The 25,333-nt window shown below is 37.5% G+C and overlaps 1 protein-coding gene across 50 annotated transcripts in view; it reads right to left on the bottom strand.

Annotated features, from left to right (window-relative positions):
- The window catches only part of LMO7 (LIM domain 7), a 218,602-nt gene that overhangs the window by 69,029 nt on the left and 124,240 nt on the right, over positions 1–25,333 (bottom strand). For 7 of the 50 annotated variants that reach the window (XM_074022157.1, XM_074022160.1, XM_074022174.1 and 4 more), the window contains exon 1: positions 1,818–1,869. The exons of the other annotated variants lie outside the window; for them this stretch is intronic. The gene's annotated coding sequence lies outside the window, so the exon portion shown is untranslated. Of the gene's footprint in view, positions 1–1,817; positions 1,870–25,333 lie in introns of those variants that run through there. 50 annotated transcript variants of the gene reach the window in all.

Raw genomic sequence — 25,333 nt, 5'->3', positions numbered from 1 at the left:
GGATCATACATTAACTTTTAAATGTTTAATATTTAAGAAATAGCAAATATAGCATAGATATAATATTCCACTCTATTAATGGAATAGCTCTGATGATTCCTTTGCTTCCTGGCAAAGGGCCAGAAACTATAAGCCCACCATGGACATCTGAGCTTTCTGCCAGAGAGTAGGAACAAGGGAGCCCCCAAGCTCTCAGGTGAACTCATCCAGCTGTAATCATCTTATCCTCACTGCTACTATGTTGCCTTAGAACCAGGAAGCTCTAGGTCTGATTCTCTTTTCTTTATCCAAAGGTTTTAAAATACTAGTAGCAAATCAATCAAGAACTATCATTTCTAACCAAAGGACCGAGGGAAAAAAAGTTCACACAGATGCTGTGGCTCTTCAGGGATCCCAGATCGGGTCCTTCCCTGAGGAAGAAGCTTGGTCGAGTGCAGGACTTTAGGGTTCAGACCTCCAGTGCGTAAATTCTGGCTGCACTTCCAGTAGCTGTGAGAACTTGACTGCATCACTTCACTGTCTCCAAAGCCTCGCCTGTAAAATTGGAACAACAGTACCAGCCTCACTGGGCTTTAGTGAGAGATTTAAAGAATGCTTAATCAAAGCAGAACAAGTGAGTGAGACAATTCAAGGCTATTCCTTAAAATTATCCACCTCAACCAAACTACTAGGGAACAGGGCAGTGGCTGGAGGACAGTCAACTCTGCCCCTTCCACCCCCCACACACAGTTTTCCTCCTCAGAAGAGAAATTTCTGTGAAGAATAATTCAAGGCACTCTTTTATGTTATACTTTCCTTGCGCGTTTGCCATGGAAGGCTTTAAACAAGGAAAAGAAATAATATCTAGAAGGTTAAACCAAGAGCAAGGCACACTGGCATGGTATTATCATTGTCCAAACTTCCATGTTGGCCCCAAGCCAGCCCTCCCCACACATCCTTGGTTTACCAGGGCCTGCCTTGGCCAAATACCCTTAAATTTTCCAAAATCTGAGGAAAAAGGTGCCTACACAGCCAAAATGTATCTTCATTTATGATCGAGTTTGGGAATAAGGTGCTAATGGATGAGATTATAGTTTTACCACAGTGCACCAGCCAGTTATGTTCTAGGGCTAGGGCTGCACCAAAAATATTTCCAAATACCTTCTGTTTATCCAAGGAGCTAACTCTGGGCCCGTGCACATGCACCCAGCATCGCCTTCCCCAGAGTATCTTTGGAGCATACTCTAAGGAGTCTGCGTGTGGGCCCCGACAGCAGGGAGCTGGAGCCACGCTGGCCACATGGTTGTATCCCAGAGTCCATCAAAGGCCTAGCTAAGAACAGCCAAGCATTTAAATGTTCACATATGAGCTACCAAAGCCACTCACAGAACCAGCTCAGCAGATCGGGGCCAAGACAGACGGAAGAAATTTTTCCCCACATGGGAGTAAAGCTTCACAGAATTTGCCACAGAATCCCACTGCTCCGTGTTCCTCTCGCATGTCTTAGTACCCCTCTTCCTCAAGGTACCAGCATTCTCATTTGCAACATTGGAAGGCCTGATCTCCCCGTGCTCGGCCTGAATAACATAACCTCCTAGGTGTTGAATTCTTTATGCTCCAAAATCATCTCTTCTCCCCAAATCCCAGCCCCTATCCTGTCCAAGCCAACCTTGTTTAAGATCAAATACAGTTTTCTGACTGAATCATTATACAGGGAAACATGTATGATTAAAAGCTCAAGCTGGAATTGTTGACAGAGTGGGAATGCTTTTGTCCAAAGAATCCCTGGGGAAGATTTATCCATATCCTAATAGAAAAGGTAAGAAGTTTGAACTCACCTGCCCCCACACCCAGCTTCCAGCCCATGCCTCCATGGTTAACAGGGAATCTGAAATTCTTAGGGCTCAAGCAGAGGTAACTGCCCAGTTCAAACTCCACCCTGCTACCAGAATAAGTATCCGCCTTGCTTTGTTGCCCGGAACAACTGCAACTCATGAGTGATTCTGTCCCCAGGCCTCTACTTCCTGAGTCCACTTCCCAGAGCAAGGCGTGGATTCTTCCTACGGACCCAACCCTTCAAAAGCCAGTTCCAGCCCTGCCCTGCCCTGGGTGGCACCAGCTGACCTGGGAGTTGCCTCTTGGGAAACTGGACTGATATTAGAAGAGCTGGGCTCACAAGATACTTGGTCCCTGTCCAAGCCACTAAGTAATCTCTGCTCTCCAGTTGTTGCTTATGCAGTTTAGCCACCTGTTCACAACTGTTAAAAAAAATCAAGAAATGAGGCCCTGAATCATGATTTCATAAGCAGTCACAGGAAGAAAAAGTATACGGACTGCATCTGGTTTAAATATGTAAGATATGTCTGGGGCAAGAGCGGATGCATGTGTGGCAGTGGGAGACAGTAGGGAAAATTCAAAGCAGAAGTTTTTCTGAGGACAGAGCAGTGGGTTGTTTTTTGTTTTTTTGTTTTTTGTTTTTTGGGGTTTTTTTGGCAGAGTTTTGCTCTTTTTGCCCAGGCTGGTGCAATGGTGTGATCTCAGCTCACTGCAACCTCCATCTCCCAGGTTAAAGTGATTCTCCTGCCTCAGCCTCCCAAGCCGCTGGGATTACAGGAGCCTGCCACCACGCTCGGCTAATTTTTTGTATTTTTAGTAGAGATGGGGTTTCACCACGTTGGCCAGGCTGGTCTCAAACTCCTGACCACATTTTTATATATGCAACAAGCCAGTCTATCTGCAAATGGGAGAAAAGTGCAGGTGTCATAAGAAACCCTGAATGTACTAAGTGAAATTTTAAGAGGCATAATGAGAAAATAATTTCTAATACCACTGTCTCTAAGGGAAGGGGTCATTGCTCTTCAAAACCTAGGAATCAAAAAAGGAATTTAGGAATACATCAGGTACTGGGCTTCTTGTTCCACTAAATGAGGTTCTATTGTTCTATTAATGGAAGCTCATCCATCACATTATTTAAAATAGAGAAAAGTGCAATCACTATTCTCTCATCACTGTGTCAAACAAAAGAGATACGTGAATAAAACAAGTTGAAGATGAATTCTTAGAATATTTCACTTCTTTCCTTCTCTCAAAAAAAGCAAGCTGCATTAAAACGAAAAGTAAGAAACAGAACCTTCCTCCTTCCCTCCCACCTTCATTCCTAAAAATGAAGCTGCATTCCATTTGACAACCTCTCAGTGACGTTAGAGGCGTGTGACTCATTGGTTTTAATCTGCCATTGCCACAAACACGCTATAATCATTGTGGAAACTATTAAAGTGACACTTGAGAAAATAACATCATCCCCAGAGACAATTAGTGAGCCCAAATACATGAACCTGACAATTTCTGTACTTACTTATTTGAGAAAAAACTTAGAAATTCAACACTTTGCCCTAGCAACATAATGCCTATTCCAATCTTGACAAGTGAATAAGTACCCTCTTGTTAAAAATAATTTGTTATTAAATTTCACAGCTCTCCCACACATTACTAAGAATAGCACCGTTTCACTTGAAGAGAAACAAACCACACACACGTGCATTCAAAGACACGGGCACACAGTCCCACTTAAGTAACACAACAGAGGAGTGCGGCTGCAGGAGCCGAAAGGTAGGTTTCATCCCTAACCCTCTCAACCAGAGACTTACCATGCTTCTTTTCTACTTTTTGTAAAATGCCTGTTACTACATAAAGCTGATTTCACAACTGAGACTCACATGTATCTCCTCGTTAGATGGTAAACCAGAAACAGAGTGCATATTAAGGTGACTACTGAATACAGAATTTAGTATCCACTATGTATCATCTGTTAATTAAATGGAGTTATGACATTCGGTTATATAAAATGTGTTGAGGGAGAGACTAGATGTCAACCAAATAAACTTACACATGATTTTTCTCCTGTGATTAATAAAGGCAAGTATTATATTACATAATTAAGTATAAAGTAGGACTTAAACAGATCACAACCAGAAAGCACTTCATTGATACTATGTCCTTAAGATTTTTAAACTGATCTTCCAAACAGTTTAAAAGTTGACAATGCTAGGTAACTGCAGCAATGAAAATAATAGGCTTTGTTTTTAGACATGTTAAGTGTGAAACACTTAACGTAAAAATGTTAAGTAGTTAACTTGGTAATTAGACATTCAAATAAGATACTCAAGGTAGAAATTTAGACTAGAGACATAATCAGTGAAGTTACCAGCATAGAGATGAAATATAACCTCATAAGACTGAATGGAATCACCTAGAAAATAAGTAGAGAGAGGCCGGGGGGCAGTGGCTCACGCCTGCAATCCCAGCACTTTGGGAGGCTGAGACAGGCAGATCACAAGGTCAGGAGATCCAGACTATCCTGGCTAACACAGTGAAACCCCTTCTCTACTAAAAATACCGAAAAAAAAAAAAAAGAAAAAAAAAATTAGCCGGGCGCGGTAGCGCAGCCTGTAGTCCCAGTTACTCGGGAGGCTGAGGCAGGAGAATGGCGTGAACCTGGGAGGCGGAGCTTGCAGTGAGCCGAGATTGCGCCACTGCACTCCAGCCTGGGCAACAGAGCGGGACTCCGTATCAAAAAAAAAAAAAAGAAAGAAAGAAAAAGAAAAGAAAAGAAGTAGAGAGAGAGAGAAGTGGTCCAGGGATTGAACCCTCACAAACCCAATACTTAAGGATTAAGAAATAGGGGAGAAACCAGCAAGGCCAACAGAAGGGACAACCAGGGTGGCAGGAGTGACCACCACAGCGCAGGCAAGCAAGACACAGACACTTTATGTCAATCATTATCTGGGCTATTCTACATTATGTCCTTTAATTCACACAGCAATGTAATGTCGAGACTAGGCAGAGCCAACAGTGCTATTGAGAGGTGGAGCAGATGAGGGGTGAGGGTGAACTAGTGGATCATCTTCTTACCCATCTTGACATCTCATACACACATTCACACCACACACACAATTACTAAATTACCAGTGACTTCTCTTCAAAGGAGGACAAAGAGTAGAGATGAGTATTAACATCAACAAAAATCTTCTCCAAACCACTGATATTCCTGAAGATACAACTTAAAAGAATATTAAACTAGACATTTCAGTTGTCCTTCCAGATTTGATCCCATGCTCAAAACCAATATAAAATTTGATAATATAAATCTTTTAGCTTTTAGGATCATGATATTGGAATAAAAATAAAGTTGCCTGGTTATACGTTTTCATCCAGCTGTTTCTCAAACTGTACCATTTAACAGGAGAAACTCGCAACATTTTAATAGGTTTGAAGGTCAAAACATTTTTAAGAGTACTAATTCTATGCTGTCCTCTTGAGTACACATACTAGCAAATTAAAATTATGAGAAGTCCTATAACAAAGACTTATTTTACTTACACTTTGAAAAATTTATTTTTTTGACGAACAGTTTAAAAATCTTAAGGGCACTAGTATTAATGAAGTGTTTTCTAGTTGTGATCTGTTTAGGTCCTACTTTATACTTAATTATCTAATATAATAGTTGTAATAATTGCCTTTATTAATCACTTTATATCAATCATTATGTTGCATATTCTACATTACCTCCTTTAATCCACACAATAATGCAATGATTTTGACATTAGGAAACTGCAACTCCAAAGGCTTAAGAAACTTTCCCAAGGTTACCAAACTATTAAGGTTTGATGTGATTCATAGACTTTCCCAAGACCCTGTTTTATTAATAGCATGAGTGTAATCACAAATATTTTCTACCATACTATATTTTTAAAACAAATTACTTCTTTCGTAATCCCAAAAAGTTATCTTTGTAATATCCTGAACTATAACTCATTTTTTTCTCAAAGTATTGATTCAAACCCTGTTGCCAATAATTTCCTTCTAAATCTGTCACCCAAAGACAATGGTAGAAGTTCACCACTGCCACTTTTTTCTGACAAAATTTAGATATTTTCCACTATCCTGTACATACAACACACTACAGAATTTCACAAATAAAATATTGCCGAAGCACTTTTTAAAAGACTTATAAGTAAATGAAATACCATCAATTCTCATACTGAGAGATCAACACTAAAGTATCCATTTCCTGTACTTTACCACTGCTGGGTCCTTATAAGTAAGATTTCTGCAAAACAAATATCTATCAACTGAAAATAAACAAGATTACAAAGCAGGCATGTACAAGATTAAATAGAAAAATCTGTTAATTTCCTGAAGTTACATTTTATTATCTTAAAAAATAAAGATAATATCTATCTTTAGGTTTTGTAGAAATTAAACATTTAAAATGCCTAGCACAGAAATACTTGTTTCCTTTCTGATGCAGATGGAAGTTCTCTGTAAAGCATAAGCTGATGTAAATTGTTGTTTGTAAGTTATCACTGCACCTATTCCTTAGCTGTGATTTAATATATATTAAATGTGCTGTGTGATATGAACCCTGGTCAAAATAATGCATGCCAAACTATGTATGCATGCAACACTTTCAGAAGTCTGCATATTACTTAAAAATAAATTATTCTACCCTGCCTATAAGTGAGACTTGTTTCAAAATTTTAATTTTCAACCATGAGGAAAATCAGTACCCTCCCCAATGAGATTCCAAACCCTCAAGTTTTATGTCATAAATCACTCTAGTCCTAAATATTGCCTGCTCCACAAAAGCCTCTTTATCTCGTGTTTACTGGCACAATCCCAAGATACAACACACTAAATTTTTCACTATTTGATTTATGCCAAAGGTTAATCGAGATAATATAATTTTAGACCCAGGTTTCTCAACCTCGGCAATATTAACATTTTCAACCTCATAATTCTCTGCTTTGGGGGGAAATTGTGCTATGCATTGTGGGATGTTAAGCAGTGTGCCTGACCTCTACCCACTAGACACCATGGCCACTCCCTGGCCCCAGGCATGAAAATCAGAAATGTCTCCAGATATTGTCAAATGTCATGGGGCCGAGGGAAGGGGGGTACAAAATTTCCCATGGGTGAGAACAACTATTTCAGAGGATCTCAGAATTTAGCTAACTCCACTAATCAGATAAAGCAGACTTGAGGTTCCCAGGGGTCTAAAATTAGCTGAAAGGCTCATTTAAAGACTGTAACCTAGAAAAGGTATTAAATATATGAGCAAAGCAAACAGACAAGCGAAGACTACACACCTAAGAAGTTAAGGAAAAACATACTATCAGACCAAAGGGCAATATCTACTTCAGTGCTAAACCATTAATAGATACTCAGTAAACATATATACTAAATGCTGGAAGAATTACAATTTAGTAGAGCCAAGAGCTCAACATCCTTGCTACCTTGGAAAAAAACTCATTCAAGTTCTCTTATCTTTCAGATACAAAGTGGCAGGAAATGATGTATCTGGCCCAGTAGGGTGGCTCATGCCAGTATTCCTAGCACTTTGAGAGGCTGAGGTGGGGTAATCACTTGAGGTCAGGAGTTCCAGACCAGCCTGGCCAACATGGTGAAACCCCTTCTCTACTAAAAATACAAAAATGAGCTGGGCATGGTGGTGCGGCCTGTAGTCCTAGCTACTCAGGAGGCTGAGGTGGCAGGATCAATTGAACCCAGGAGGCAGAGGTTGCAGTGAGCCGAAATCCCAGCACTGCACACGTCAGCCTAGGCAACAGAGCAAGACCCTGTATCAAAAAAAAGAAACCTATCAGATCTTCATTTTATCCATCACAATGATATTGCAAAATATTTACAGCAAGTGTAACCAACTTGGATGACCCTGCTACCTCAGCTGGGCCTTATTTAAGTAATTATCTAATATTACACATTTTAGATGCCATTTTTATGCATTCCAAAATTGTTATATATATGCTATGAAATACATCTGTGCATAAAATATTCTGTATGTGAATAATCCATGCTGTGCCACCACAAATGGTTTTCTTAGCTTGAGAAAAAGATTCCATTTCGAATTCTTTGTTCCTACTTCACATTTTAAAATACTGATAATTTATTGAGTTCAGTGGGAGGTTGAATAATAACCCCACTCCCACCAAGGTCTACTTCCTAATCCCTCGAACCTGTGAATGTTACCCTATATGGCAAAAAGGACTTTACAAACGTGATTAAAGATCTTCAGATGGGGAGGCATCCTGGAGTATCCCAGTGGGTCCTAAACATAATCACAAGTGTCCTTATGAGAGGGAGGAAGAGGGAGACTCCACTGTTGTAGAGGAGAAGGGATTGTGACCACAGAGGCAGAGACTGGAGCAGCGATGTAGCCAGAAGCCAAGGAATGCTTGACTATCCCTAGAAGTGAGAGAAAGAAGTGGATTCTCCCCTGGAGCTGCAAGAAGAAACCAACCCTGCTGATACGTTGTTTTTAGCCCCTTAATGAGACTCATTTTAGACATGACATCTAGAATTGTTAAGAGAGTAAGTGTGCGTGTGCTAAGCCACTAAATTTGTGGTCATTTGTTGTACTAGCAACAGAAAACAAACACAAGTACTATACCAGCATTGCCCTACACATTTCATATGCAGCTTAATTTTATGGCCAATGCAGTTCTATATTCAGTGTTATTCACATTTTACAGAGGTGAGACTGAAGCTTAATGAGATTAAGCAATTTTCCAGAAGTCACCTGTATTATATTGTTATAATTCAAGCCCAAGTTGATCTGACCTAAAAGTCTATTCACAGCATATGAGGATCATTTGGCTAAAGAAAATGAAACACCTACTCCTGATTCTCCATTGTAATCCTCATCTACAGTTAATCAATGCCAACAGTTTATGACAGTGAAGCTCAAAGTTAACAGCTGAATTTTGTTACCAAATTTTCACCTGAAACTTTTTAATTCTAATTAGTTTAAGAAAACAGAGTAAGGCTAAAAAAATACTCCCAAGACATCATCTTTTCCACTAGATAATTATAAAATGTATTTTTTAAAGTACAGGTGCCATTAGAAAAAGGAATGAGAAATTTCTTCTGTGCAAATACATTTTCGAACTTCCCAGGACTAATAAAACCAAATCCAACCTATTTCATGAATAGAAATAAAGTTGGAGGAATTGAGCAACAGTAATTGTCCAAAAAATTGTTGCAGGAAGTCAGGGACCCCAAACAGACAGACCGGCTGAAGCCAGAGCAGAAGAACATAAATTGTGAAGATTTCATGGACATTTATTAGTTCCCTAAATGAATACTTTTATAATTTCTTACACCTGTCTTTACTGCACTCTCTGAACATAAATTGTGAAGATTTCATGGACATTTATCACTTCCCCAGTCAATACTCTTATAATTTCCTATGCCTGTCTTTAATCTCTTAATCCCGTAATCTTCATAAGCTGAGGATGTATGTCACCTCAGGATCCTGTGATGATTGCTTTATCTGCACAAATTGTTTGTAGAGCATGTGTGTTTGAACAATATGAAACCTGGGCACCTAGAAAAGGAACAGGATAACAGATTTTTTAGGGAACAAGGGAGATAACCATGAAGTCTGTGGGGCCGGGCAGAACAGAGTCATATTTCTCTTCTTGCAAAAGCAAATAAGAGAAATATTGCTGAATTCTTTTTCTTAGCAAGGTATAGCCCTGGGAAAAGAATGCACTCCCAGGGGGAGGCCTCTAAAATGGCCGCTCTGGGACTGTCTGTCTTATGCAGTTGTAGATAAGGGATAAAATACTCCCTGGTCTCCTGCAGCACCCCCAGGCTTATGAGGATTGGGAAATTCCAGCCTGGCGAAATTCTAATCAGACCAGTTCTCTGCTCTTGAACCCTGTTTCCTATTAAGGTGTTTATCAATGACAAGGCATGCACAGTGGGACAGGGAACCTCATCAGTAATTCTAATTTCACCCTGGCCTTGTGACCTTGCCCTGCCCATTTGCCTTGTGATATTTTATTGCCCTTGAAGCATGTGATCTCTGTGACCAACACCCTATTCATACACCCCTCCACTTTTGAAATCCATAATAAAAACTTGCTGTTTTTGCGGCTCAGGGGGCATCACAGAACCTGCCGACATGTGATGTCTTCCCCAGACACCCAGCTTTAAAATTTCTCTCTTTTGTGCTCTTTCCATTTATTTATCAGACCAGCCGACACTTAGGGAAAATAGAAAATAACCTACATTGAAATATTGGGGGCTGGGTCCCCCAATAAAAAATATAAATTATAATGTCTGTTTTTAACTAAATATTTTGTTTCTGATAACTTGTGTAAATCTACTTGTCTTTGGAAAGTCAACAGGATGTGTTATCTCAATTTTTCCATTTACATAACTACCCTTGATTTGATATATATATACACACATGTACACACCTGTACTTCCTATTAAGGCTTCCATATAACACTTAGAATTTCAGAATATTAGAGTATCACCAATCATCTTGTATAAACCATTGAGAAAGAATGGACATGCTTCAAATGAATAATATAACTGGCTTTCAAATTCAGGTTAATATAATCCTGCTGTTCAGTTAACTTTCAAGTTCAATATACATTCAATCAGATGTCTTTCAGACTAGTTTACATTGATTGCCATCTATTTCAATGTTCCCATTTCATGTTTATCTTGCAAAACCTTCCAAAAACTAATGAATCAAATGAGTTCTTCCCCCATCCTTATCTCCTGTTCACCATATTTAGTTCCAACCCAATTATGCTAATACTTCCCAGGAAACTTCTCAGCTATGTCCTTTAGAATGCCACTGTCATTATCTCTCTCCAGAATTTAGTTTGATAAGTTCTTAAGTGCATGCATCATCTGATCCTCAAGCCTGCACATCCTTCCACATGCTCTGCCCTGGTTGTACAGGCTTGAAGATTAATTAAGCATGCACTTGGGTGAGGAGACCCCAACTTTCAGAGTCAGAAGCTGAGGCCTAAGCCAAACAACTCCCTTTCCCAAAAACTGTCATCACCAAATCCCATCAATTCCAGCTCCTAAATATCTCTTGAATTTATTCTTCTTCCTCAGATGTCATTCACTTCCTGCCAGCCTCCAGTCTTGCCCTATATCCTTCTCCTCCTCCACAGAGATGCCTCCAGGACCTTTCTAAAATATTGGGAGAGTTAGGGGTCTAGTAATACATGTTTTAATGAGCCCTGCAGGTAATTCTGATGCATGCTAATGATTAAAAGCCCTTGCCCTAGCCATATACCAAAGTTAAAATTACGTCTGAACTGAAACTACAGCTTCAACGACTTTAGCTACTTCTCTGAAAAAAGTTTAACTGAAACATAAGTCCTCGAGCCTTACCCAACTAGAATTAAAGACAAACAATAAAAAGCACAAAGAAACTCAAAGTGAAAAGCCTGGGAACGACTGCCAATGATTTTCAAGTGTTGACTTAAAAAAAACTCAATATGCCTCACGGTGCTCACATCTGCTTAAGGGTGCACTGTAAAAAGGCACTCGATTTGCTACTATCACTACACATGAAGCTGGCTCTCAGCAGGCCTTGGTCCAGGGATCTAAAGGACAGGGAAGGTCACTGAGTTTATTATTTCACCCTCCATAAGCACTAACACTCCAAGGGATCCAGAAGAGAATTCCTAAGCATAGATCAGTGGCACATGCCTGTAGTCCCAGCTACTCGGGAGGCTGAGGCAGGCGAATCTCTTGAACCTGGGAGGCGGAGTTTGCAGTAAGCTGAGATTACGCCACTGCATTCCAGCCTGGGAGACAGAGCGAGACTCCATCTCAAAAAAATATAAATAAATAAATAAGTAAATAAATACCACAGATCTTGAGTCCACAGAACAAAATGTTTCAAGTAGCACCAAAGAAGTTACTTTCATAAGAGGTCTAAAAAGTCAACCACAGACAGCTTTAAAGGAATCCTTTCCAGAAGATTAAAATAAGTTACTTATCTTGCATTGGTTTTAAAATTTCCTCACAATACCATGCATTCTTGTAGTTTCTGAAGAAGGGTAATCAGTGAGAAACCAGGCTAGAGATATTTTTGTATTGCTTAATCTCTAATTTGTTTTTCCCAGTTAAGGAAATCAGAAGTGGCCAGGTGCAGTGGCTCACGCTTATAATCCCAGCACTTTGGGAGGCTAAGGTGAGTGGATCACAAGGTCAAGAGATTGAGACCATCCTGGCTAACACAGTGAAACCCCATCTCTACTAAAAATACAAAAAATTAGCTGGGTGTGGTGGTGGGTGCCTGTAGTCCCAGCTACTCGGGAGGCTGAGGCAGGAGAATGGCATGAACCCAGGAGGCAGAGCTTGCAGTGAGCCAAGATCATGCCACTACACTCTAGCCTGGGCAACAGAGTGAGAGCCCATCTCAAAAAAAAAAAAGGGGAAAATCAGAAATAAATAACATTCAAATAATTTATCTGAATGTGATGAAACATTAAATGAACATGAATTTAACTCCACCTTGTTGGAAAACCCTACAGAGAATTATAATACCAAAGTATTTTCCGCAAAAACAGTGTTGTGTAAATAGAGTTAAAGCACCAGATTTAAAACAGGAAAACAGACCAACATTCTGAAAATAGGTACGCAACACGAATGAAGAAAAATATATCGTGGCTGGGAAGAAAAATTTAATTGTCATTGGTAAACTTTCTTCTTTGTATTCTAAAATGCGGAATAGTATAACATATTCTGGTTTGCTGGTTAAAGCAAGTAAGTTGTCTTTAAAATTTAAGGCTAGCCTTATTTTATTCAGATTCCTATTTCCAAACTACAATAATAAAGCAAAATGTGAGTAAAGTACCATTCGTATAGACAGTTTCACTGAAATGAGTGAACACTGGGGGCAGGGGGAGAACAGTGCCCTCATTCAAGTCCTTTGCTACTCCAGCTGAGCTGGCGATGAGATGCAGTGAAAATAACTACACCTGGACTGCGGATGTGGGACTTCCATCCACATCCCCAACTTAGCTCACTGGCTAACATTGCAAACGCCACCTAACCTCATCTGACACTTTTCTCATATGCAAAAGGACTGCCCTGAATGAGATTATGTCGTTAGTACCTTCCAGCTCTGGTATTCTGATTTTTACGTCTTAACAAAGGAACATTTCTTAAAAATGCACATTTCTCAAGTTACCAATTCATGCTACAATTTTTAAATTGATAGGAATATCAACCTAGAGCTTTACTAGTGTCCCTAGAGAGCCTCTCTCTCTCAGAGGCTTTCTGGTAAGTTCAAATAAAACAGTGAACACTCACATCAACTGTATGACATGCATGACGAAGCACTCTGAACTAACATTAGATGTTCCCATGTATTAACTCGATTATAATTGTGCGATAATGTGCTCCAGAGCTGTTGAAGGCTAATAACTTTTTAACACCATATTTATCTCTCCCTAAACCTATGTCAATTTTTTAAAGTCTTCAGAAACTAAAATTCCTTTGAAATCACAATCGAGGTCATTGGTAGCAAAAAATGGGTATGTTATCAAAGTCATTCAAGAAAAGCTATTCCGTGAAGTTTTAAAAACAGCTTTCAAATCATATAATTCCAACTTTGTTCTTACAGTTTCAATAGAATATAAAAAGGGATCGAACACCAGACTGTCAAGTTATTGACTCAGGAGTGGGAGACGAGGAAGAGAATCATGAACAAGGCACCCGGAGGCAAGGGAAATGACTATACAGAAGTTCAAAGGTTGATCAAGATAAGTCCTTCCTGATTCTATAATTCCCACGATTTTATGAATGAACTAACTTCAAAAAGACTTGAGGCCCTTAGACAAAATGATTTACTACAACTTCTTTGTAAGATGATGTCTTTCCTATTTCTATAATTTTCTTTAATACAACTATTACTAAAATTAAGAGGACAAATGATCCATTTGTAAGCAAGTCTTTAAGGAAATAGGAAAAACAATCATTCCTAATAATGAACTAGATTAAACAAGAATAACTGTTAGTGTGCTACTCTATATTCTATAATTTTACATATTTCAGATTAAGAACACAGAAACATTTTTCCATTCATCTGTTTCCTTCTAAGAACACTGTTTTCTGTTCATAAAGAATAAATCCAAATGTTTTTAACTGTTACAGTAATCAAAATATCCAAGAATTATGGAGAGAGCTATCATTATCTCTAAATCTGTAGCCTTCCATGCCTTAAAATTTAGATTGGCATATACTTCTTGGTTTATCCCAAATACCAGACAACAAAGAAAAAAAAAAAGAAACTTTCCTCTCCATATAAAAGGGTAAGGGCCTTTAGAGGTCCTTCCTCCCCTGCGATTGGAATTATCGTAGGTAGAATTATCGTAGGTAGAATTATTGTAGGTAGAATTATCGTAGGTAGAATTATCGTAGGTAGAATTATCGTAGGTAGAATTATTGTAGGTAGAACAGATTGAGCCTATAGGAATGTCATCTGAGTCGCACCATTTTCTCCTGGCAAAACAAGCCGTGCTAGTCCCTTGGCCACCCTTCTCTTCCTCCATACACGCTGCTGTTTTCCTCCTTGGTGAGTTTCTCCCTTTTCCTTCTGCTCATACGCACGGTTCCTTTATTTTCCCTTCTGTCTTATTCCTCCAAGGCTAAAACCATACTACCTAGTCCACATTTGAGAAATACACCCTTACAACGCTTTCTTAAGACGCAGCAACACTTTTAGCTACAAAATCATCTTTACCTACATCTTCTTAAGTGAAAAATTACTGGGAATCAGAAATTAAGGTTTTAAATGGAGCAAATGTAATGGAACTAAGATTCCTATGAGAAAAATATATAGATTAGTCCCTATCTAAGAGAAAAAAATTCAAAAAAGAAAAAAACAAATCAGCAACTTGGTGTACCCATCTTGCCTCGTGCCCATCACATATTCCCTGCAAGTCTATGCAGATGAGAACCCATCCCCAGATCTTCTTCGCTCCCTGAGAGTGTTCCTGCTCTTACCCGACACATCATTCATCATGTATTTTTAATTCAGTCTAGCTTTGGATATACTAAGAATTATTAGTTTAAAATCTACCACAAAGGTTAAAAATGAAATAGAAAAAACTCATGTAAATTGTATATAGCATGGGAGTTCAGAGAACAGAATTGTCTAAAATTTTAATCAGAAATAGTATCAGTAGTAACAGTAAAATAGCTAACATTTACTAAATATTTGCTATTCGTCAGGCATCTAAGCTCTTATAATCCTCACGATGGTCCCTATGCAGTAGATATTGTTGTGTCTCATTTTATAGTTAAAGAAATGGAAAGACAGAGAAAGCAAGAAAACTTGCCACAGTCCACATAGTCAGTATTGGCTGAACCAGGACCAGTACCCAGGCACCTGGCTTCCTCTCCTAGTAAGAGATGGCTTTGCAGATGAGGCAAGATGAGCCTGGCCTCCAAGAATGGCTGTGCGGGGTGGGCGCTGGGGGTGCAAGAAAAGAGAAAGCTGACCTAACTGGTTGACAACGCTTGTATGGAAGGGAAATGAAACATAACTGAACAAGCAGTAAGTAACCAGAAGGCAGAACTGCATAAAACTCTTATTGGAGGAGCATTCTTGGATCTGCCACAGTGGGTGAGTGGGAGTCATGGTGAGCTTATGAGTGAGAATGCATGGTTCAGGTACACACAAAAGATTTGTGGATAAGAGTAGATTGATCACCAGATATCTCTAGAAAAATCAAGAGTCAAAATATTAATAGTATTTAAACACTGAATGAGAGCAAGCTTCCTGGAATTGAAATCATACAAAAGTCTTAAAAGAAAAACAAAAGTCGAATGCTCACTCACTTGTAAGGGTGAAATCTATGTGAAAGACATAAGCCTTATGTAAGGTGGTGCCCTGCCAGATTTTGGGGTGGGCGTGCAGAGGAGAGAGGACCTCACATGTACACACAAATGCACTCCAACCTTCAGAAGTTAGTGTGCCTTCTTTTAATTAACCAACAAAAGTTGTATATATTTATCTTGTTCAACAAGATGTTTTGAAATATGTACATACTGTGTAATATAGAAATTTAGCTAATTACTATTCACATTACCTCAATGTGCCTCTATTATAGCTGGGAACTTTTTATCTTTCATTGATTTAGGGGATACAAGTAAAGTTTTTTATGTGGATATATTGTTTAATGGTAAAATCTGGACTTTTAGTGTCCCCATGACCTAAATAGCACACATTGTACCCACTTGGCAATTTTTCAACCATCATTCCCCTCCCACCTTTTGGAATCTATTTTTCCATTCTGTATATCTATGTGTAGGCATTGTTTAGCTCCCACTTATAAGTGAGAACATGCAGTATTTTATTTTCTGACTTATTTCACTTAGGATAATGACTTCCAGTTCTATCCATAATGCTATAAAAGACATGATTTCATTTTTTTTTTTTACAGATGAGTAATATTCCACGGCATATATATATATATAAAAAATATATATATATATATATTTAATCTCCATATCCACAACATTTCTTTATCCAATCATCTGTTGATGGACACTTAGGTTAATTCTGTATCTTTGCTATTATAAATAGTGTTGCAATAAACATGACTGCAGATATCTTTTTGATTTTCTTTCCCTTTAGGTAGATACTGGATAGATGACTGCTGGCTCAAATGGTAGTTCTATTTTTAGTTCTCTGAGAAAACTCCATACTGTTTTCCATATAATTTACATTAATACCAATAGCATCGTATCAGCATTCCCTTCTATCTGCATCTTCACCAACATCCAACATCTGTTCGGGTTTTTTGACTTTTTAGTAATAGCCATTCTGACTGGTATAACATGATATCTCATTGTGGTTTTAATTTGCATTCTCTGATGATCAGTGATCTTGAGCATGTTTTTCATGTGTTAGCCACTTATATATCTTCTCTTGAAAAATGTCTGTTCAAGTCCTTTGCCCACTTTTTGACAAGGTTGTTTTGTTCTTGTTGAGTTCCTTAGAGATTCTCGATATTAGCCCTGTGTCAAATAGTTTGAAAATATTTTCTCCCATTATTTAGATTATATGTTTACTCTATTATTTTTATTTATTTATTTTTGTTTTGCAGAAGCTTTTTAGTTTAATCCATTTAAGTCTCATTTGTCTATTTTTTGTTTTGTTGAGTTTACTTTTAAGGACGTCGTCATAAATTCTTTGCCTAGACCAATGTCCAGAAGAGTTTTTCCAGATTTTCTTCTAGGATTTTTATGATTTCAGGTCTTACATTTAAGTCTTTAATCCATCTTGAGTTAATTTTTGTATATGGTGAGAAGTGTGGGTTCTGCTTCATTCTTCTGCATATGGCTATCCAGTTTTCCCAGCAACATTTATAGAATAGAGTGTTCTTTCCCTGCCGAGAACTTTAAAAGACACTGAAAGCTCAACTCAGTGAGCTTTTTGCAGATAAAGTTTACCAAAACTCTTAATGATATTGTTAGCATACAACATTAATTCCAACAGCTAGTTTTATTTGTTTTTAAGTCTACTGAAGAGGATTATCTAAAAATATACTTAAAATATTATATCCAAAAGTACCTTCCTGACATTCTCTCTTCCTCGCCCTGCTTTATTTTTCTTCATAGTCCTTATCACCTCACAGTATTTTTGATTAGATGATATCTTTGCAACATTGGGTTAGGCAAATATTTGTTAAGCAAAACACAAAAAAGTATGGATCATAAAAGAAAAAATAACCAAATGGTAATTTCCTCAAATCTTTTGCTCTTCAAAAGACAGTTAAACTGTGAAACAAAAAGGCAAGTAACAGACTGGGAGAAGATAACTGACATATCTGACACAGGGCTTCTAATCACAATATATAAGGAAGTTTTATAACTCAATGAGATAAAGACAACTCAATTTTAAGAAGTTGACAAATGATTTGAAAACATTCAGATAAATAATGCATATTAAAACAGCCATTAAGTACATGGAAAGATACTCAAAAATCACTAGTCATGAAGAAAATGTGAGCTAAAATCATAATAAAATACCACTATGCACTAAGTAGAATGACTAAATTCAATAGACTGATAATATTAAATGTTGAGGAGAATGTGGGACAATTGATATTTCTAACAGTATTTATCCACAATAGCCAAAATTTGGAAACACAAATGTCCATCAACTGGTGAGCAGATAAACAAACTATGGCAAACCCACATTTGGAAACACTGCTTAGTAATAAGGAATTACTCAACATGAATCAATTTCAAAAAAGTATGCAAATTGAAAGGGATAAAACACAACAGACTACATACTGTACGTTCCTTGTGTAAGATATTCTAGAAAAAGCAATACTAGAATGAATTACACTGTGGCTGAAGTTCAGGTAAGAGGTTGATCTTAGGGACATGAGAAAACTTCTAGGGTTCTATATGTTGATTATGGTGATGGTTACCCAACTGTTAATTACAAAAACTCAAGCTGTCCACAAAATAGAATACATTTTGTTGTAGGTAAATGATACTACGATAAAGCTGAAAAAAAAAAGTAAAACAAAAGGCAAAGATGGGTAAGAACAGTCTGCTAGAGAAGAAAACAGCATGGAAAAAGTATGCCTTGGTTTTGGAGTCAGCAGTGATCATTTTACACCAGCAAGAAAGCATAGGCAAAAAAAAAGAAAAACAACAAAACAAAAAAGCAACACCAGGAAGTGCTCATTTTTAAAAAGGGAATGAGGAATACTTGTCTTTCCACCTTCACTTCTTCAAAGTTAGACTTTGTTTTCCTACAAATGACTATTATTGCTTCATAGATGCCTCCCAAATCGACAAAGCCAGTGCTGATTTCTACTTAAATATATTGACAATACCTGTATTTCCATCTGAATGTTCTACTGTCACATTCAACACAATGTGTTAAAAACTTAATTTCCATCTTGCCTCCAAATCGGCTACCTTTTCTGTTTCTGTTAATGGTTGCACAGCTCAAAAGCTAACTCTTCTTTCTCCTTCACTTGGCTCAATCCTCATCACGTCTTACTCCAAACATCTTTGGCATCTGTCTCCTCATCTACATGTTCACTGCTTTCAGCAGTTGGCTTCCCTATCACCACACTCATTGACTGCAATAATTACCTTACCTCTCTTTCAGCCACCATACTTGTTCTCCTTCAATTCATTGTGTAGGCTACTTGATTATGCTATCTTTCTAAGTCTCTGACTTTAACATTTTAACTATCTGCTCAAAAGCTTTTGGTAATAATCCCATTACCTATCAGATAAAGTTTAAATCCCCTAGCCAGGATACTACAGGCCTCACTCAAGCTTGTCCCAACCTAACTCTCATCCTGCCTCCAATCTGCCCACCCCCGTTAAAGACTCATGCCTTAAGCTTCCCCCATCAGAATGTAGGCCTGAAGAGCTAAGACCTTATTTAACTCATCTTTATTCAATGCTGTACCTCCAGAAGACTCTGTGAAATGTTTGATTTGGACTTCTTGCCTCTGTGCCTTTGGACGTGCAGTGGTCTTTAACTTCTCATTTAAATCCTACCTATTCTTTAGATCCACACTCAAGACTTACATCCCCACCACTTTCATTAAACTCTCACTCCACCACGTGATCACTACTTTTTATTACCTAAACCCTTGTTACACAATGTGGTCCTCACTGGAAAGATCTGAAGGCTCATTAAAAATACAGAATCCCAGTCCTGCCCCAGACCTAATGAATCAGTCTGCATTTGAACAAGATCCCTGGTTGTTCTATATGCACACTGAAGTTTGAGAAGCACTTGTTTAAAGCACTCTAACTCTCAGTAAAGTCTGAGTAAATTCTCACCCATAGCTTCTAAAAATTACAAACACCCCCATATCTCTAGAACTTCCTTACTACTACGTCTGACAGGTATACATTAACGTGGTTTTCTTTTGTTAAAAAAAAGAATTCCTTCATTTAGTCTTCATATCCTTCATTTGGACATAGAGACAATTTTATAAGATAAACAGAACTGGGTCTGGAGTCATATGAGGGTTTCCACTTGCACAATTTACTAAGCCTGTGACCTTGAGCAAGCCACTAAGCCTGCATCTCAGTTTCCATACCTGTAAACTCAGTCAACCACCTTATCTTATAAAGTGGTTGTAAGATTACAAAAGGCATTAAAGCAAAACATTCAAACAATTTATTTCTATTCTCCACTCACTCTTTCAAAGGCAGTATTTTTCCTTCGCTTATACATTTAATAGCTTTAAAACTCAAGTGTTTATCACATCTAACCCATCTACTAGTTATTTAAAGTTTGTCTTCTTTTGGTATATTCATATCTTGGGCTACTATTAGTTTCATGTGTCTTTGGCAATCTAAAGCATCTTGTTCACGAAATGAAAGATTAATGAATATTTCTTCTTTCTAATAAATGGCAATCATTTGGTAAGTTAGAAATAATTATTTCTAAAGGCTTGGTAAGAAATGATAAGTTCATTTATTATAAATCTTGGTTAAGAAATTCTTGAAGTGTTTCTGTACTTGAGTCATTTCTTGGGCTTTGCTTTTCCGAGTCACTATTTGATCCCCCACTCTTTTTTCTGCAACCAGAGAAGAGTTTCGTCTTACTGGAATTAGACTGCACTATTTATTGTTACCCTTGATGTGCTATGCTTACCACCTGTTTATAACCCTCCAATAGCTACACTGATAGCAGGATTCTGGGCAATCCTGCTACTGAAGTAATTTTTCTTCTTTAATCCAATAGAGTAGATACTTTTACTGCAATTTATCTTTCTGCTTACAATTTGGTCTCTGGAATAGAACGTCACATTAATAATCTTTAATTCTTTGTAAAAAATTTAATATGTAATGATCTAAATTACAACAAAATAATATCCCATGTTATGTTTTCTTTTTTAAAGACCACTTGTTCCCAGCCAAGGACAAGGACATTTGGAGGACAGAGAAACAGTTTAGTTTGGTTTTAACAAGATTAAGTAAAATAGAGCATCAAAAACCAGTAAACAAGAGATTATTCTAAATAAAATATATTTACTAATTCTATTTTTAAAGACAGGTTTCAGGCCAGTGTTATAAAGGTCAAAGTGTGATAGTATGATCCCAAGCAATTTAGATTAGTAAGGTTTTACAATCCTCAGCACTTAACAAGAATGTTCCATTATCACAGCAAATACAATGGAACATTCATAAATATCTGCATGAAAGTCATAAAACCTATAAAGGCATTTACAAACACATATCAAAATCCAAATACTCTATTATTTCTCAACTAGACAGTGTTAGAGGACCATATGTGTACTATATCTCTTCTATTCTAAGGTACACGTTCTCATTTAACATTCCTAAAATTAGGAGATCTTAAAAAAATAAAATAAATGATCTGAGACTTGATGGCACATTGTAATACATCCACTCAAAGTTACTCAGCTCACAAACTCAGGAAAAAAAACTTAAGATCATAGTACGAAGATATTTGCCACGTATCAAATAAGGTATTCTCAATCATGTACACAAATCCATTCTGGGTATAGCTGGCCTGGTTAAAAAGTAACTCATGACCATTTTAGTCACATAGCCCTAGAAAGAATGTCAGCAAATTTTTAAAGTCTGTTTAAGTCTGTTTAGACAACACACTGGGAAAAGCACAAGCATGCAGGCAAAGACACCCCAGGAATGAAAAACCTAGCTTCACTACTGCCCAAGGTCATCTAACTAAGCAACTTACTCTTCTCTGCCTCATTGCAATTCAGGCATGTGAAGCAAAAGAGAAATACCTGGCTGGGCTGTTACTAGTTTAGAAATAATTTATGTAAATCACTTGACAGTGTTCGAAAGCTCCTATCTTCCAGTTTGTCTAAACTTAATTGCATCACAGTGACAGGAATATTTCTGAGATACTCTGGAGGCTATAATACAGATTTCCTAACCTCGTTGCTATTCATCACTCCAAATCCAGCATTCCCTTAGAGTTGCACGCTCCATCACTTCTGTTCCTTAAGACCTAAAAGCAAAATTTAAGACTTAAGCATGCTTTTCTGCTTCTCCACTTTTGGCTTTAAGATCAAGGTAGGAAATGAGTAGGTTTTATTTCTCTTATGTACACACAAGATTTGTGATCTGTCCATCATGAATATGATATTCAGTGGATGCTGTTGACAAGGCACAAGACAAAAGGTCCACAACTGAGAGGACTTAATAGCAAGACTACAGCATGTGAGGCTCTAGCCAAGCCCCCCACACCACCCACCCGCATCCCCATCAGCATTGGGCTGCTTCTATCTACCCTGGACAAAAAGCTCTATTTGTTAATAACTCAGCATAAACACCCATATTTAATGATACCACTCCTATTTCTCCTCCAGGACATGGACCAGGCCCCTTCGGTGAAAAAAAAAAAAAAAAAAAAAATTCATCACCAAAACAAGGATTCAGGGACCTTCAGGATCTGGCACATCATTCTGTGAGGCCTCGGAAATCTATGTTCTTATTTAATAATGTGTGTGTGTGTGCTCTATTCTTGGGCATTTTATAAGTGAATATACACAAAATTGAGCATGAGATAAATAATAACTATGGATTAGAGATTTTTATTTCTCAGTATGAAGCCAAAAGAAGTCTAGTGAATGGTTAAATTGTTGACCAAGATACACTAATTCCTTCGATGATTTTCTCCATATATCAGTAAATTAAATAGAACACAGAAAAAAGCATTTCAAAACAACTGACAGCCATCAGTATTACCATAATGCAATGAAACAGTGAAATATAGTAACGACGGTAATACCTGATAATTATCTAGGGACTTCTCCCTCAAATTGCTCAAAGCACAGAGAGCAAACCCTTGTTAAATTGACAGTGGTTAATACAAACACAGCTTAATTCAAAGCAGGTGCTTCTCCCAGGCCCACACAAACCCCACTTTTTCCTTTAACAGCTTAGGAAAAATTGGCTTATCTGCAGTGTGGTGATTCAACATGTGTTTTTAATCTAATGAGATTTTGTTACACTATAAAAATCTATCATTTACATTTAAGAATAATGTTAGTATGAGTTACTGAGTATACAAGTATATCATTTTTTTTAAATTAAATGTTTTACAGTAATTCTTTGGGAAGATGTTTTCTTAGGTTTACTGTGCATATTTGGTCAATGGTGTCTGAAGCACTAGTACCAAGCTCTTTAAAAGATAAAGTGACACAAAATCCTGCCTCCCAGGTTAGTAGGGGCATCCTGAAAGGCATATCTCTGAAAAACAAAGAATAAATCCATCAACAACCAATGCCACCCAGGACTGCTGCTCAACATGACAGAAACCATACCAGGGCAATTACCCATAAAACATAACGGCTCCATTAACCTAAACTCTAAAAAAGAACACTAAACAGCCAATAAAAAACATTTATGCCTACTCTATTTAACATTTGATAGTCAGGTTCTACTTTTTTAAAGAAAAAAAGTTTTATCTTAATGCATTTTGACATAACATTGTACTTCCTAGTTTCTTGACATTTCATTGTATACAAGTAACACTGGAACTAAATAATAAGCATGTCTTTCATCTCAAACACAGTACCTATTGCTATTTATAATTTTTTAATGCCTAGGGTAAAAAACCAAACACTTCAAATAACATAATCAACATTTTTCATGTTGTCAGTGTAATAGCCTTTTACTGAATAAAGCAAATGAGAGAAGTCCGAAAGGAGCAGCTAAGTTTTCTCTAAGAGGAAAATGTGACTGCGATGTACATTTGAATTCAGTCATGACAAGATTTTGAACACCTATTCCAAAAAGAAAAATATTCATAAGCTCTACAAAAACCTTTCAGATAATAGCTTCTTATCTAAAGGATAACCTCTTTATGACCAAAATGCCACTTTTCAAAGAAATGAAGGGGAAAAAATGGAACAACAATAAAAATAAACCAATAAACAATGTGAAGCTTTGGATTTGATTTGGTGTCACTGACTAGTTTAGATTTTAAAAAGTAAGGGAAATAAAACTTTCTAAGTAAACATTCAAATCAGATTTTAAAATTTCAAAGATTTTAGAAAATACAGAAGTTTGGTCTCAAAAAAGTTAATTCAATTATATTGGCCCCATATATACAGAGGCAAGAGCAAATAACTTAGCTGTCTGTTCTCTGGTCTCCATCTTTGCTATTCTAATAAAATGGATAAATTGTTGATTTTATCAACAATTTGATTAAGCATAAATGTCAGAAAAAACTCATTTGTTTTAATATCTGCTCCCAATGGAGAAAAGGGATAAGTTTTAAATGGCCTAAATTCTCAAAAATAAAGAGCTTGTAGTTTGCAAGCAAAAGTAGCCAGAGGCCAGATTTTTTCCTCCATGTTTTCCTACAGGAGACACGTATCTTCTTAAAGTCAAAACAAGGGAAGTCAAATTATGAAAATGTTCAGAATGATAATTCAATACCATTTATGAAGCACTTAATTTACAGTCACTACATACTTTATATACCTGACTTCATTTAATCATTACATCTTTGTGAGGTCGGGGTATCACCCAAGTGATATGATTTGCCAAGTTCCAAGCAAAAAGCAATTACAACTGTCTAATTACTATCACCAGAGTTTAGCACACAGTTTGACACACAGAAAGCAATAAATAATTATTTGCCATAAAATTAAACTCATGGAGAAGCAAAGCCATTACAGGGAGGAAAAGTAATCTGTCTAAGGTCATTCAGCTACTAACTGATATGACAAGATTAAACCTAAGTCAGGGAATACCAAAATCTCTACTCTCATCAGAGATGATTCTGTTCACAACCATGGATATACATCTGCTCAATGTGCTTGTTCCTTCCTGGAAAGTGACAAACTCAGCCTGGGATTTAGTAGAAAGAGCTCAAATAAACTGTGAAGAAATCTTCAAGTTTCTCTGTGTTCAGATCCTTCAAATGTTTTCTAATTATACTAAAGTCAAAGTCAATGTGACTTTTTTTGAGGAGGAGGGCAGACTTTGATGTTTAATACTAGACAAAGGTAAAAAGTACTAAGGCAGGTAACTTGACTTTAGAAGGAATGAGGCTTACTGTAAACTTGTTGGCAAAATTTCTTAAAGTAATATTGATGACTTCTCATAAAAAATTACTTTCCTATGGGTTCCTGCTTTTAAAATGTTCTATTCTTTTTTTTTTTTTTTTTTTTTGAGACGGAGTCTCACGCTGTTGCCCAGGCTGGAGTGCAGTGGCGCGATCTCGGCTCACTGCAAGCTCCGCCTCCTGGATTCACGCCATTCTCCTGCCTCAGCCTCCTGAGTAGCTAGGACTACAGGCGCCCGCCACCGCGCCCGGCTAATTTTTTGTATTTTTAGTAGAGACGGGGTTTCACTGTGGTCTCGATCTCCTGACCTTGTGATCCGCCCGCCTCGGCCTCCCAAAGTGCTGGGATTACAGGCTTGAGCCACCGCGCCCGGCCTAAAATGTTCTATTCTTTGCTCTTGAGCTTCTACCAAGATATTCCAGCTACCTATATAACCACCA

The sequence above is a fragment of the Macaca fascicularis genome, chromosome 17 (genome assembly GCF_037993035.2).
Source record: "Macaca fascicularis isolate 582-1 chromosome 17, T2T-MFA8v1.1".
Taxonomy (NCBI): domain Eukaryota; kingdom Metazoa; phylum Chordata; class Mammalia; order Primates; family Cercopithecidae; genus Macaca; species Macaca fascicularis.
The sequence above is the reverse complement of the archived record's forward strand: the minus strand, read 5'-3'. Positions and strand labels throughout refer to the sequence as shown.